Source organism: Schistocerca serialis, chromosome 12 (assembly GCF_023864345.2).
Source record: "Schistocerca serialis cubense isolate TAMUIC-IGC-003099 chromosome 12, iqSchSeri2.2, whole genome shotgun sequence".
NCBI lineage: Eukaryota > Metazoa > Arthropoda > Insecta > Orthoptera > Acrididae > Schistocerca > Schistocerca serialis.
Genome location: NC_064649.1, coordinates 24793421 through 24806718, shown reverse-complemented (window position 1 = coordinate 24806718; position 13298 = coordinate 24793421). Strand labels below are relative to the sequence as shown.

Sequence of the window (13298 nt, the reverse complement as noted above, 5' to 3'; positions counted from 1 at the left end):
GTTTAATGGAGACAGTGGCAGCGGGGAAAATCGAACGCGGGACCACGTTGTTGGGTACTGCATGCACTTCTGAGGTGTCATCGAGTATGAAAGAGATGTAAAACGGAATGTCACATGTGGTATACGCTGGTAAGCCAAAACATTACGACCACTGCCCATCGCGACGTTGGATGCCGCCTGGTGGCGTTGCGGGCACATCATGCGGCAACCAAAGTGTGCAATCAGAGCAGACACAGATGGGGGTCCCCCTAGCGAAGACAAGGGCTGCAAATGAGGAAATCCACTGAGATAAGCGACTGTGATAAAGGGCAAGTTGTTATAACGCACAGCCTGTGAACGAGTATCTCAGAAACGGCCAAGCTGGTCGAATGCCCACGTGCTACTGTCACGGGCCTCTACAGAAAGAGAGAGGACGACAGAGAAACTACCATTAGGCGCTAAGTGGTTGGACGTCCACGACTCTTCACAGAACGTGGGGTTCGGAGGCTTGTCTGATCTGTAAAGTAGGAATAGATGGTGATCTGTGGCATCTCTGCCGAAGAGCACAAGTGTTTTGGAGCACACCGTTCGTCGTATATTGTCGAACATGGAGCTCCGCAGCAGGCCACGCTTGCGTGTTCACATGCTGACACAAGGACATCGGCAATTAGGATTGCAGTGTTCACGGGACCATCGGGTGCAGCCAGCCGCTGGTGGTGGCACATGTCGGCACTAATGACGTGTGTCGCTTTGGATCTGAGGAAATTATCTCTGGATTCCAGCGGATATCTGACTTGGTGAAGGCTGCCGGTCTTGCTTACGAGATGAAGGCAGAGCTCACCATCTGCAGCATCGTTGACAGAACCGACTGCGGACCTTTGGTGCAGAGCTGGGTGGAGGGTCTGAATCAGAGGCTCAGACGGTTTTGCGACCGTGTTGGCTGCAGATTCCTTGACTTGCGCCATAGGGTGGTGGGGTTTCGGGTTCCGTTGAATAGGTCAGGAGTTCACTACACTCAGCTGGCGGCTACACGGGTAGCGGAGGCTGTGTGGCGTGGACTGAGCGGTTTTTTAGGTTAGAAGGCCTCGGGAAAGTACGGGGTGGGCTGCAATCTCAAAGGGTGCATGGCAAATACAGGACGTGCTTGGATCAAGGAACAGTCGGAATTGTAGTTGTAAATTGTTGTAGTTGTGCCGGGAAAGTCCCTGAGCTTCAAGCGCTAATAGAAAGCACAGAAGCTGAAATCGTTATAGGTACAGAAAGCTGGCTAATGCCTGAAATACTGCAGAAATTTTTACGAAGTCTCAGACGGTGTTCAGGAAAGATAGATTAGGCAGAATTGGTGGTGGAGTGTTTGTGTCTGTCAGTAGTGGTTTATCTTGTAGTGAAGTCGAAGTAGATACTCCGTGCGAATTGGTATGGGTGGAGGTTATACTTAACAGCCGAACTAAGTTAATAATTGGCTCCTTTTACCGACCCCCAGACTCCGATTATATAGTTGCTGAACAGTTCAGAGAAAATTTCAGTCTCGTAACAAATAAATACTCCACTCATAAGGTTATAGTTTGTGGGGACTTCAACCTTCCCTCGATATGTTGGCAAAAATACTTGTTCAAAATCGGTGGTAGGCAGAAAACATCTTCCGAGATTGTCCTAAATGCTTTCTCCGAAAATTATTTCGAGCAGTTAGTCCACGAACCCATGCGAATTGTAAATGGTTGCGAAAACACACTTGACCTCTTAGCCACAAACAATCCAGAGCTAATAAAGAGCATCATTACTGATACAGGGATTAGTGATCACAAGGTCGTTGTAGCTAGGCTCAATACCGTTTCTTCCAAATCCATCAGAAACAAACGCAAAATAATTTTATTTAAAAAAGCGGATAAAGTGTCACTAGAAGCCTTCCTAAGAGACAATCTCCATTCCGTCCGAACTGACTATGCAAATGTAGACGAGATGTGGCTCAAATTCAAAGATGTAGTAGCAACAGCCATTGAGAGATTCATACCTCATAAACTGGTAAGAGATGGAACTGATCCCCCATGGTACACAAAACAGGTCCGAACGCTGTTGCAGAGGCAACGGAAAAAGCATGCAAAGTTCAGAAGAACGCAAAATCCCGAAGATTGGCTAAAATTTACAGAGGCGCAAAATTTGGCACGGACTTCAATGCGAGATGCCTTTAATAGGTTCCACAACGAAACATTGTCTCGAAATTTGGTAGATAACCCGAAGAAATTCTGGTCGTATGTAAAGTACACAAGCGGCAAGACGCAGTCAATACCGTCGCTGCGCAGTGCCGATGGTACTGTTACCGACGACTGTGCCGCTAAAGCGGAGTTATTGAACGCAGTTTTCCGAAATTCCTTCACCAGGGAAGACGAATGGAATATTCCAGAATTTGAAACACGAACAGCTGCTAGCATGAGTTTCTTAGAAGTAGATACCTTAGGGGTTGCGAAGCAACACAAATCGCTTGATACGGGCAAGTCTTCAGGTCCAGATTGTATACCGATTAGGTTCCTTTCAGATTACGCTGATACAGTAGCTCCCTACTTAGCAATCATATACAACCGCTCGCTCACCGATAGATCTGTACCTACAGATTGGAAAATTGCGCAGGTCGCACCAGTGTTTAAGAAGGGTAGTAGGAGTAATCCATCGAACTACAGACCTATATCATTGACGTCGGTTTGCAGTAGGGTTTTGGAGCAGATACTGTATTCAAACATTATGAATCACCACGAAGGGAACGATCTATTGATACGTAATCAGCATGGTTTCAGAAAACATCGTTCTTGTGCAACGCAGCTAGCTCTTTATTCGCACGAAGTAATGGCCGCTACTGACAAGGGATCTCAAGTTGATTCCGTATTTCTAGATTTCCGGAAAGCTTTTGACACCGTTCCTCACAAGCGACTTCTAATCAAGCTGCGGGCCTATGGGGTATCGTCTCAGTTGTGCGACTGGATTCGTGATTTCCTGCCAGGAAGGTCGCAGTTCGTAGTAACAGACGGCAAATCTTCGAGTAAAACTGAAGTGATATCAGGTGTTCCCCAGGGAAGCGTCCTGGGACCTCTGCTGTTCCTGATCTATATGAATGACCTGGGTGACAATCTGAGCAGTTCTCTTAGGTTGTTCGCAGATGATGCTGTAATTTACCGTCTAGTAAGATTATCCGAAGACCATATCAGTTGCAAAGCGATTTAGAAAAAATTTCTGTATAGTGTGGTAGGTGGCAGTTGACGCTAAATAACGAAAAGTGTGAGGTGACCCACATGAGTTCCAAAAGAAATCCGTTGGAATTCGATTACTCGATAAATAGTACAATTCTCAAGGTTGTCAATTCAACTAAGTACATGGGTGTTAAAATTACGAACAACTTCAGTTAGAAAGACCACATAGATAATATTGTGGGGAAGGCGAGCCAAAGGTTGCGTTTCATTGGCAGGACACTTAGAAGATGCAACAAGTCCACTAAAGAGACAGCTTACACTACACTCGTTCGTCCTCTGTTAGAATATTGCTGCGCGGTGTGGGATCCTTACCAGGTGGGATTGACGGAGGACATGGAAAGGGTGCAAAAAAGGGCAGCTCGTTTTGTATTATCAGGTAAAAGGGGAGAGAGTGTGGCAGATAAGATAAGCGAATTGGGATGGAAGTCATTAAAGCAAAGACGTTTTTCGTCGCGGCGAGATCTATTTACGAAATTTCAGTCACCAACTTTCTCTTCCGAATGCGAAAATATTTTGTTGAGCCCAACCTACATAGGTAGGAATGATCATCAAAATAAAATGAGAGATCAGAGCTCGAACAGAAAGGTTTAGGTGTTCGTTTTTCCCGCGGGCTGTTCGGGAGTGGAATGGTAGAGAGATAGTATGATTGTGGTTCGATGAACCCTCTGCCAAGCACTTAAATGTGAATTGCAGAGTAGTCATGTAGATGTAGATGTAGATTCGACTGTCGATCAATGGGAAGGTTTCAGCTCTTCGAGTGAATCACAGTTTTGCATTCCCTAGGTCAACGGTGGTCTCCGCGGACGCCGTCATCGAGGTAAGCGACGGCTTGAAACGTGCAGCGCGCCACGAACACAGGCTGATGGGAGCTGAATTATGCTGTGGGAGACATTCTCGTGCGCTTCCGTAGGACCTGTGGCAGTAATTTAAGGCATACTGACACTGCGAAACACCTGCATCCTTTCATACTTGATATCTCCGCCGACGGCGATTTCATCTTTTAGCTATATAATTGTCCGTGTCATGGAGCCAGAACCGTTGTACAGTGATTTGAGGAGCATTATAGTGAACTGACGTTGATGTCTCGGCGACCAAATTCCGGTAATGTAAATCCTTTGAAACGCATCTGTGTCGCCACCGGGCGCCATCACTGCGTGCGCATATCAGTGGCTAGTCATTTACGCGAATTACATGACCTGTAGGATATTGGAAGTTTGTGGTAAGTCCTTATGGGGTCAAACTGCTGAGGTCGTCGGTCCCTACGCTTACACACTATTTAACTTAAACTAACTTTAACTTAAACTAGGTTCAGCTTAAACTAGGTTCAGCTTAAACTAGGTTCAGCTTAAACTAGGTTCAGCTTAAACTAGGTTCAGCTTAAACTAGGTTCAGCTTAAACTAGGTTCAGCTTAAACTAGGTTCAGCTTAAACTAGCTAAACTTAAACTAGCCACACACACACACACACACACACACACACACACACACACACACACACACACACACACGAGCGTGGACTCGAACCTCCGACGGGGGCAGCCGCGCGAACCGTGACAAGGCGCCCCTAACCGCGCGGCTACATTACCTTTACGTAGACATATAATGCCACAGATCTCCACAAAGAAAATTTTTGGATCCCTGATACCCAGGATCGGTAATGTATTTTGTTTCAAAGACTGACAGACAAGCTGTTAATCAATTGGTCATAAGTTTTTGGATGATGAGTGTATAATACGGTCATTTCCAAAAATGATTGCCTATCGAAGTTAGTGGGTCTAAACGATACATATCTAACGTGCGATCGTAAATCGATCATGCGACACTGGTGGCGGGCGTTATGAGTATGTTTACGTTGGTCACTACAGCAACGACAAAAGAAGAGCGTTACAAAAATAATTGTAATTGCAAAGGAGATCACTTACGTTACTCGTCGTCGGTGTTGTCGTCACGTGGAAATCCATTACGGTGGTCTGGATGGATAATTTGGAAGAATCGAACCATGTGTTCTTCCTGATACTCGTTCGTTTTCCGCACTGTCCGCAAAGAAACTGTAACGGTATTTCACCATCGAAACTGTTCTTACACTTCACACCACCACAGTCTACACAGTCCCTTCTTTCCTCGTCCAGTAGTACTTCATATTTGCGACAAAAAGTCGAACAATTTTCTACGCTTTATAAACATGGAATTAGATTCTTCCATGTGAGAGAATCCGCCGACGAAACATCAAGAAAACCAGCCATCCCACTCACTAATGACATAAATCGTCTGGTTTTCCCTAGCAACTCACAAATAATTCGCGGAGGTATGTAATTTAGAGCAAGTAAGGGAAAGACTACTGACGGCATTGGGAGAGCCAGTCCTAACAAAACTCTACCATCTGGTGAGCAAGATGTATGAGACAGGCGAAATTCCCTCAGACTTCAAGAAGAATATAATAATTCCAATCCCAAAGAAAGCAAGTGTTGACAGATGTGAAAATTACCGAACAATCAGTTTAATAAGTCACAGCTGCAAAATACTAACGCAGGTTCTTCACAGACGAACGGAAAAACTAGTAGAAGCCGACCTCGGGGAAGATCAGTTCGAATTCCGTAGAAATATTGGAACACGTGAGGCGATACTGACCCTATGACTTATCTTAGAAGCTAGATTAAGGAAAAGCAAACCTGCGTTTCTAGCATTTGTAGACTTAGAGAAAACTTTTGACAAGGTTGACTGGAATACTCTTTCAAATTCTAAAGGTGGCAGGGGTAAAATACAGGGAGAGAAAGGATATTTACAATTTGTACAGAAACCAGATGGCAGTTATAAGAGCTGAGGGGCATAAAAGGGAAGCAGTGGTTGGGAAGGGAGTGAGACAGGGTTGTAGCCTCTCCCCGATGTCATTCAATCTGTATATTAAGTAAGCAGTAAAGGAAACAAAAGAAAAATTCGGAGCAGGTATTAAAATCCATGGAGAAGAAATAAAAACGTTGAGGTTCGCCGATGACATTGTAATTCTGTCAGAGACAGCTAAGGACTTGGAAGAGCAGTTGAACGGAATGGACAGTGTCTTGAAAGGAGGATGTAAGATGAACATCAACAAAAGCAAAACGAGGATAACGGAATGTAGTCGAATTAAGTCGGGTGATGCTGAGGGAATTAGAATAGGAAATGAGACACTTAAAGTAGTAAAGGAGTTTTGCTATTTGGGGAGCAAAATAACAGATTATGGTCGAAGTAGAGAGGAAATAAAATGTAGACTGGCAATGGCAAGGAAAGCTTTTCTGAAGAAGAGAAATTTGTTAACATCGAGTATAGATTTAAGTGTCAGGAAGTCGTTTCTGAAAGTATTTGTATGGAGTATAGCCATGTATGGAAGTGAAACATGGACGATAAATAGTTTGGACAAGAAGAGAATAGAAGCATTCGAAATGTGGTGATACAGAAGAATGCTGAAGATTAGATGGGTAGATCACATAACTAATGAGGAGGTACTGAACAGAATTGGGGAGAAGAGGAGTTTGTGGCACAACTTGACTAGAAGAAGTGATCGGTTGGTAGGACATATTCTGAGGCATCAAGGGATGACCAATTTAGTATTGGAGGGCAGCGTGGAGGGTAAAAATCGTAGAAGGAGACCAAGAGATGAATACACTAAGCAGATTCAGAAGGATGTAGGCTGCAGTAGGTACTGGGAGATGAAGAAGCTTGCACAGGATAGAGTAGCATGGAGAGCTGCATCAAACCAGTCTCAGGACTGACGACCACAACAACAATAAGGGAAAGACGGAAAACAGAGAAAAATGACGATCAAAAATAATTGATCCCGACGCCTGTCACCGGAGTCGCATGATCGATTTACGATCGAACGTTCGATATATATCGTTTTGACCCACCGACTTCGATAGGCAATCGTTCTTGGAAATTACCTGTAATTCTATACTGCTTTCGAGATCACGCCTCGTCCAAGATACTCCAGAGCAGTACAGCGTTCAAGCAACTTTCACAAAAGTCAGGTGTTGAGTCTTGTACGGGTTACGGCCTCCCGTTTACACGTACGGTACTGGCGGGCGGGGTCTAGGTTAGCAGGGGATACAACCCGTCAGCTTTGACCAATTACGTCAGAATTGGCCAGCGAGCATGTATTACAAAGATGAAAGAGCTGAGAAGAATGTTCAGAAACAAAGGAATACAAGAGAGAAAATCTGTACTTCACATTATAAGGGCCAGAAGCATTTTCACGTTAACGATATCGCGTGTTCGTGTCTTAGTATTTCTGCGCAAAGTACAATGGAAAGAAATGAATGAAATATATTCCTAGCAAAGAATACATCACGTTACACGTATGTCAGTTGTATCTCGAAACTCTTTAGAACTGTATTGCTTAAGTGCAGTACGGGATACAAGTTCAGAGTACGTCGATTTCTTAGATTCAACTAGCATTGCTGCCCTGTTGTTCACTTGAACTATGTATCCCCTGCTTCACTAAACCGCAAATGAAACCCGATACAAATTAAACGCCCATTCGAAGTGTGTTGCTTAAGTACAGTCCGGAATACGAGTTTGTCGTAAGTCGATTTCTTCGTTTTCACTAGCATTACTGTCCTGTTCTTCTCTTGAACGATGTATCCTCCGCTTCAGTAAACCGTAAGTGGAACACGGGATACAAATTGCAGATGGGTTGTTTATTTCATCTCCGCTATTACTAACAGTCCTTTCTTACGTACATATCAGTACTACTGGCGACAGAAGGACCTACTTATGTAATAAATGTGTACCAGACTTCCGTTGACCGCTATATACGTACACTGGTAACGAAAAGGTGGAATTAGACTAAGTTACATTTGCAACCTGTACCACAACTGAACTACACGGAGACAAGACGACGACACATGTAGAATTTGTATCCCGTACTTCACTATGGGGTACAGTTTTCTTGTTGCCTTGGGCGCTAATAGTATCCCATTCGTTACTTGAGCTATATAGTTATACGCAACATTTGTATCTTGCTCGCCAATTGACATATATAGTGTCGGTGTAAAGGCGAAGTGAAGGACAGAATACAAATTTTAGTTGTGTCAGGGGTTTCGCCTGTGATATAGCAAGTACACATTCGAAAATGTACTGATACTAGTGCTGGGAAACGAAAGGAGATCGACAGCCGAGAAATTTCTGTTACGTACTTCACAACACGAAAATACACATATTGGTGGAATGAAACAGTGAAATATGTCAAAATAGTGCAATACAGTGAAAGAAGCTAATGGGAAAGTGAACTCATCACACGGAAATATCGAACAATAACCGAAGCTCGCCTAGACAGACAGTAACGAAAATTAAATACCCACAAACAGACAAATCCATTCCTATAAACGAAAATAAGACACTAAAAATTGTTCTACAATAAAAAACTAATACTCCAAATTACCTCAATATCATTACGAATAATTATTTTAATGTGCGATGATAGCGCTTATCCGGAACACAGAACTGCTTTATTATCTATGCCTCGAAGTGAAGACATTACTATCTATGACTAATGTATGACGTCGTTGATCAAAGCCGACGGCTTGTATCCCATGCTTCACTAGACCCTTCTTGGAAATTACCTGTAATGCTATACTACTTGTGACATCACGCCTCGTCCAAGATACTCCAGAGCAGTACAGCGTTCAAGCAACTTTCACAAGTCAGGTGTTGAGTCTGGTACGGGTTACGGCCTCCTGTTTACACGCACGGTACGGGCGTGCGCGCATGGAGTGTGTGTTCCAGAAGCGTCGCTAGAACCGTCCGTGTAAACGGGGCAGTTTAATGCGAGAAGTCACCCAGCCCGGGCCGCGAGCAGACTTACACGCCCTGCAGCGTCCGGTGCCCTGCGACCTGGACCGCATCTTGCCGCACCCGCAGCCTCACGTACTGTCCGAAAGTCCGAGCGAGCGCTAGCGCGCCTGCCCTCTGGTCTGTTTACGTTTCCACGGCAACGACCGACCTATGTCGTAGTTTACTGCTGCAGGCTCACCACAGAACTACCGTAGAGGCGGAGACGGCTTACCGAACGACCCGCAAGCCTTTGGTTCATTCGTAGCTCGTCCCAAATGGTACAAGAAAGAGTAACGAGTGTGCAGGGACAAATTAACCCTTTGCCTTACCATTTAAGTTCCGTTAGCGTGAGCCGTAAGCGGCTGCAGGGTACGGATGGGTCTTACGATTCCCGGCGCATACACACGCTAAGGCTACGGTGCACTACGCCTGGTGGCGTCCGAAGTCGTGCAGTCGCCCTCGGGATTTGTATTTACGCGCGTGAGATACCAGAAACGTGACATTTATACAGATATTACAAATAATGACGACTAGTTGCCCATTCCAAACGAAACATTCATTGCCTCAAACGCAACGATATATTCACCAACGTTTTATTTCCCTTTATAAGCAACTTATCTTAGAAGCTGGATTAAGGAAAGGCAAACCTACGTTTATAGCATTTGTAGACTTAGAGAAAGCTTTTGACAATGTTGACTGGAATACTCTTTCAAATTCTGAAGGTGGCGGCAGGGATCAAAAAAAGGGAGTGAATGGCTATTTACAATTTGTACAGAAACCAGATGGCAGTTATAAGAGTCGAGGGACATGAAAGAGAAGCAGTGGTAAGGAAGGAAGTGAGACAGGGTTGCAGCCTTTCCCCGATGTTATTCAATCTGTATATTGAGTAAGCAGTAAAGGAAACAAAAGAAAAATTCGGAGCAGGTATTAAAATCCATGGAGAAGAAATAAAAACTTTGAGGTTCGCAAATGACATTGTAATTCTGTCAGAGACAGCAAAAGACTTGGAGGAGCCAGTTGAACGCAGTGGATAATGTCTTGAAAGGAGGATATAAGATGGTTCGAAAGACTCTGAGCACTATGGGACTTAACATCTGAGGTCATCAGTCCCCTAGAACTTAGAACTACTTGAACCTAACTAACCTAAGGACATCACACACATCCATGCCCGAGGCAGGATCCGGACCTGCGAACGTAGCGGTCATGTGGTTCCAGACTGAAGCGCCTAGAACCACATGTCCACACCGGCCGGCGATATAAGATGAACATCAACAAAAGCAAAACGAGGATAATGGAATGTAGTCAAATTAAGTTGGGTGATGTTGACGGATTTAGATTAGGAAATGAGACACTTAAAGTAGTAAAGGAGTTTTGCTATTTGTGGAGTAAAATAACTGGTGATGGTCGAAGTAGAGAGGATATAAAATGTAGAGTGGTAATGGCAAGGAAAGCGTTTCTGAAAAAGAGAAATTTGTTAACATCGAGTATAGATTTAAGCGTCAGGAAGTCGTTTCTGAAAGTATTTGTATGGAGTGTAGCCATGTATGGAAGTGAAACATGGACGATAACCAGTTTGGACAGGAAGAGAATAGAAGCTTTCGAAATGTGGTGCTAAGGAAGAATGCTGAAGATTAGATGGGTAGATCACGTAACTAATGAGGAGGTATTGAATAGAATTGGGGAGAAGAGGAGTTTGTGGCACAACTTGACTAGAAGAAGGGATCGGTTGGTAGGACATGTTCTGAGGCATCAAGGGATCACAAACTTAGTATTGGAGGACAGCGTGGAGAGTAAAAATCGTAGAGGGACACCAACAGATGAATACACTAAGCAGATTCAGAAGGATGTAGGGTGCAGTAGGTACTGGGAGATGAAGAAGCTTGCACAGGATAGAGTAGCATGGAGAACTGCATCAAACCAGTCTCAGGACTGAAGACCACATCAACAACAACAAGAAGCAAACATACATTGACGAAATACATCTTAATAATAATATGCACAACAATGCAATGATCTGAGACGCTATAATATTTTGCTCAAAACATTCTGGGACCTGTTACGTTAGGACGTTGGCAAACATTTTCAGACGCAACGTCTTCGCGTTGACATGTACACGAATTTAATAGTTTTCGATTGTATGATATCTTTCAAAACAATCTGGCACATGTAATGCAGCCCTGCACTTTTTGCATTGACACGTTGTTTTGCTGCGTCATTTGTTTTCCGCACACTACACAAGATCTCGCAATATTTACATTTGATGGTGTTGGATCAATATGTTTGGGAAAATGTGCCCAATGTTGCGCGTGCAGTCTCTGTGGTATATCGCCGGATGCTAATCGGCCCTTCCGATTATATTCCGGCAAAGGTGTAGTTTTCAAGAATGATTCTGCAATGTGAATCCTATATTCTGTGTAGCTCTGTCGTTTGCCGCAATGTATTACGTTATACAGAATGTACGTGATAAATAAAGCAACGTCAAGCAGGCAAAAGAATATCTTGCGGTATCCTTTCATACATTTCCTCATCACAGGGAAGCATTCGAGCACATGATCTTGGCGACCAGTTCCAATCATGCCTCTATTGTATTCGACGACACATTTCGGTTTCCACTTCGCATTGTGGAGAGGTGTGTCTGCGGCAATCAATTCTGCTGTTGAATGTTTTGTGGGAAGCATGTAAAAGTCTCGTTTATCTTTGCATTTTAGTGACAACATTCCATTACAACTCCTCATTGTATATTTTACCTTCTTTAATTTTGCCTTCAGGAAGTCTGTGGGCATATTTTTTTCTGTTCGAGCGCACTGCGCCAAACACATTAGTTTTATTGGTGAGGAGAATTTTGAAAAGTTTCGATGAAGAAAACCAGTTATCTAAATACAGAGTACGCCCTTTGTGTAATATCGACTGTGATAGCTCTACAACTACACTTTCAGAGGCACTACCACAAGCATCACGTTTGTCGCTACCCGTGTAGATCTTAAAATCATAGCACTGTCCTGAACTTGACTCACACAGTTTATAAATTTTAGTACCAAACCTCACTCTTTTTGATAGGTTAAATTGTTTGTAGGATAAGCGCCCCTTAAATTTCATTAATGATTCATCAATGGGAATATTCTCTTGCATTGCTTTTTGATTGAACATATGTATGACTGGCCTCTGTTTGTACAGCTTATCTGTGTTGTTGGCTAAACTGTTATTCGCTAGACACAGAAATCTACTTACGTGCAGAAATCTCCTGAATGGCATCGTATTCCTAAATATTGGCGTTTCTATAACGGCCCTCCTAGACCAATACATCTGAATCGACGGTTTCCTTACTTCAGCCATGATTATAAAATGCGCTATGTATATTTTTATCTCATTGCAGCCGATAGGAGACCACTTTTAGTCTATTTTTCGTCTCTCCTGTTCATTGTTGAGTACGTCTTGTGCATATCTATTAGATTCAGTTACGATGTTTTCCCAAAATGTACTAATAAATGTTACATAGAAAACGTCTAATTCTCTTATGCTTGTACTCACGTGCCTTAAAGATGCTTCCTTTATTCCGGGATTTTCCGTATGCGTCCAGATTGTTGGTTCATTGTCTTCTTTTTGCCACATTCACAACTCTGTTATTGGTAGGTTTGCTCTTCTTCGTCACTATCATGTTCAGTCACCAGCCGCTTACACCGTTTTCGTACAGGAGGTAAAACGCCGCTACCACTGCCACTGCCGCTGTCAAAATGTCCTGCAAAATCATTGTTGGCTGTGCCACCACATGTCTCCCTTTCCTCGTGAACACGTTTGCTACACGTCGGTAACATTGTGAAAGTACAGGGTGATTCAAAAAGAATACCACAACTTTAAAAATGTGTATTTAATGAAAGAAACATAATATAACCTTCTGTTATACATCATTACAAAGAGTATTTAAAAAGGTTTTTTTTTCACTCAAAAACAAGTTCAGAGATGTTCAATATGGCCCCCTCCAGACACTCGAGCAACATAAACCCGATACTCCAACTCGGTCCATACTCTCTGTAGCATATCAGGCGTAACAGTTTGGATAGCTGCTGTTATTTCTCGTTTCAAATCTTCAATGGTGGCTGGGAGAGGTGGCCGAAACACCATATCCTTAACATACCCCCATAAGAAAAAATCGCAGGGGGTAAGATCAGGGCTTCTTGGAGGCCAGTGATGAAGTGCTCTGTCACGGGCTGCCTGGCGGCCGATAAGGTTTCATAACTAACCTTTTTCGTAGGACTCTCCATACAGTTGATTGTGGAAT

The 13298-nt window shown here is 43.5% G+C and overlaps 1 protein-coding gene across 1 annotated transcript in view; it reads right to left on the bottom strand.

Moving 5' to 3' along the window:
• The window catches only part of LOC126428366 (glutamate-rich protein 2), a 294147-nt gene that overhangs the window by 188681 nt on the left and 92168 nt on the right, over positions 1–13298 (bottom strand). The window lies entirely within an intron of this gene.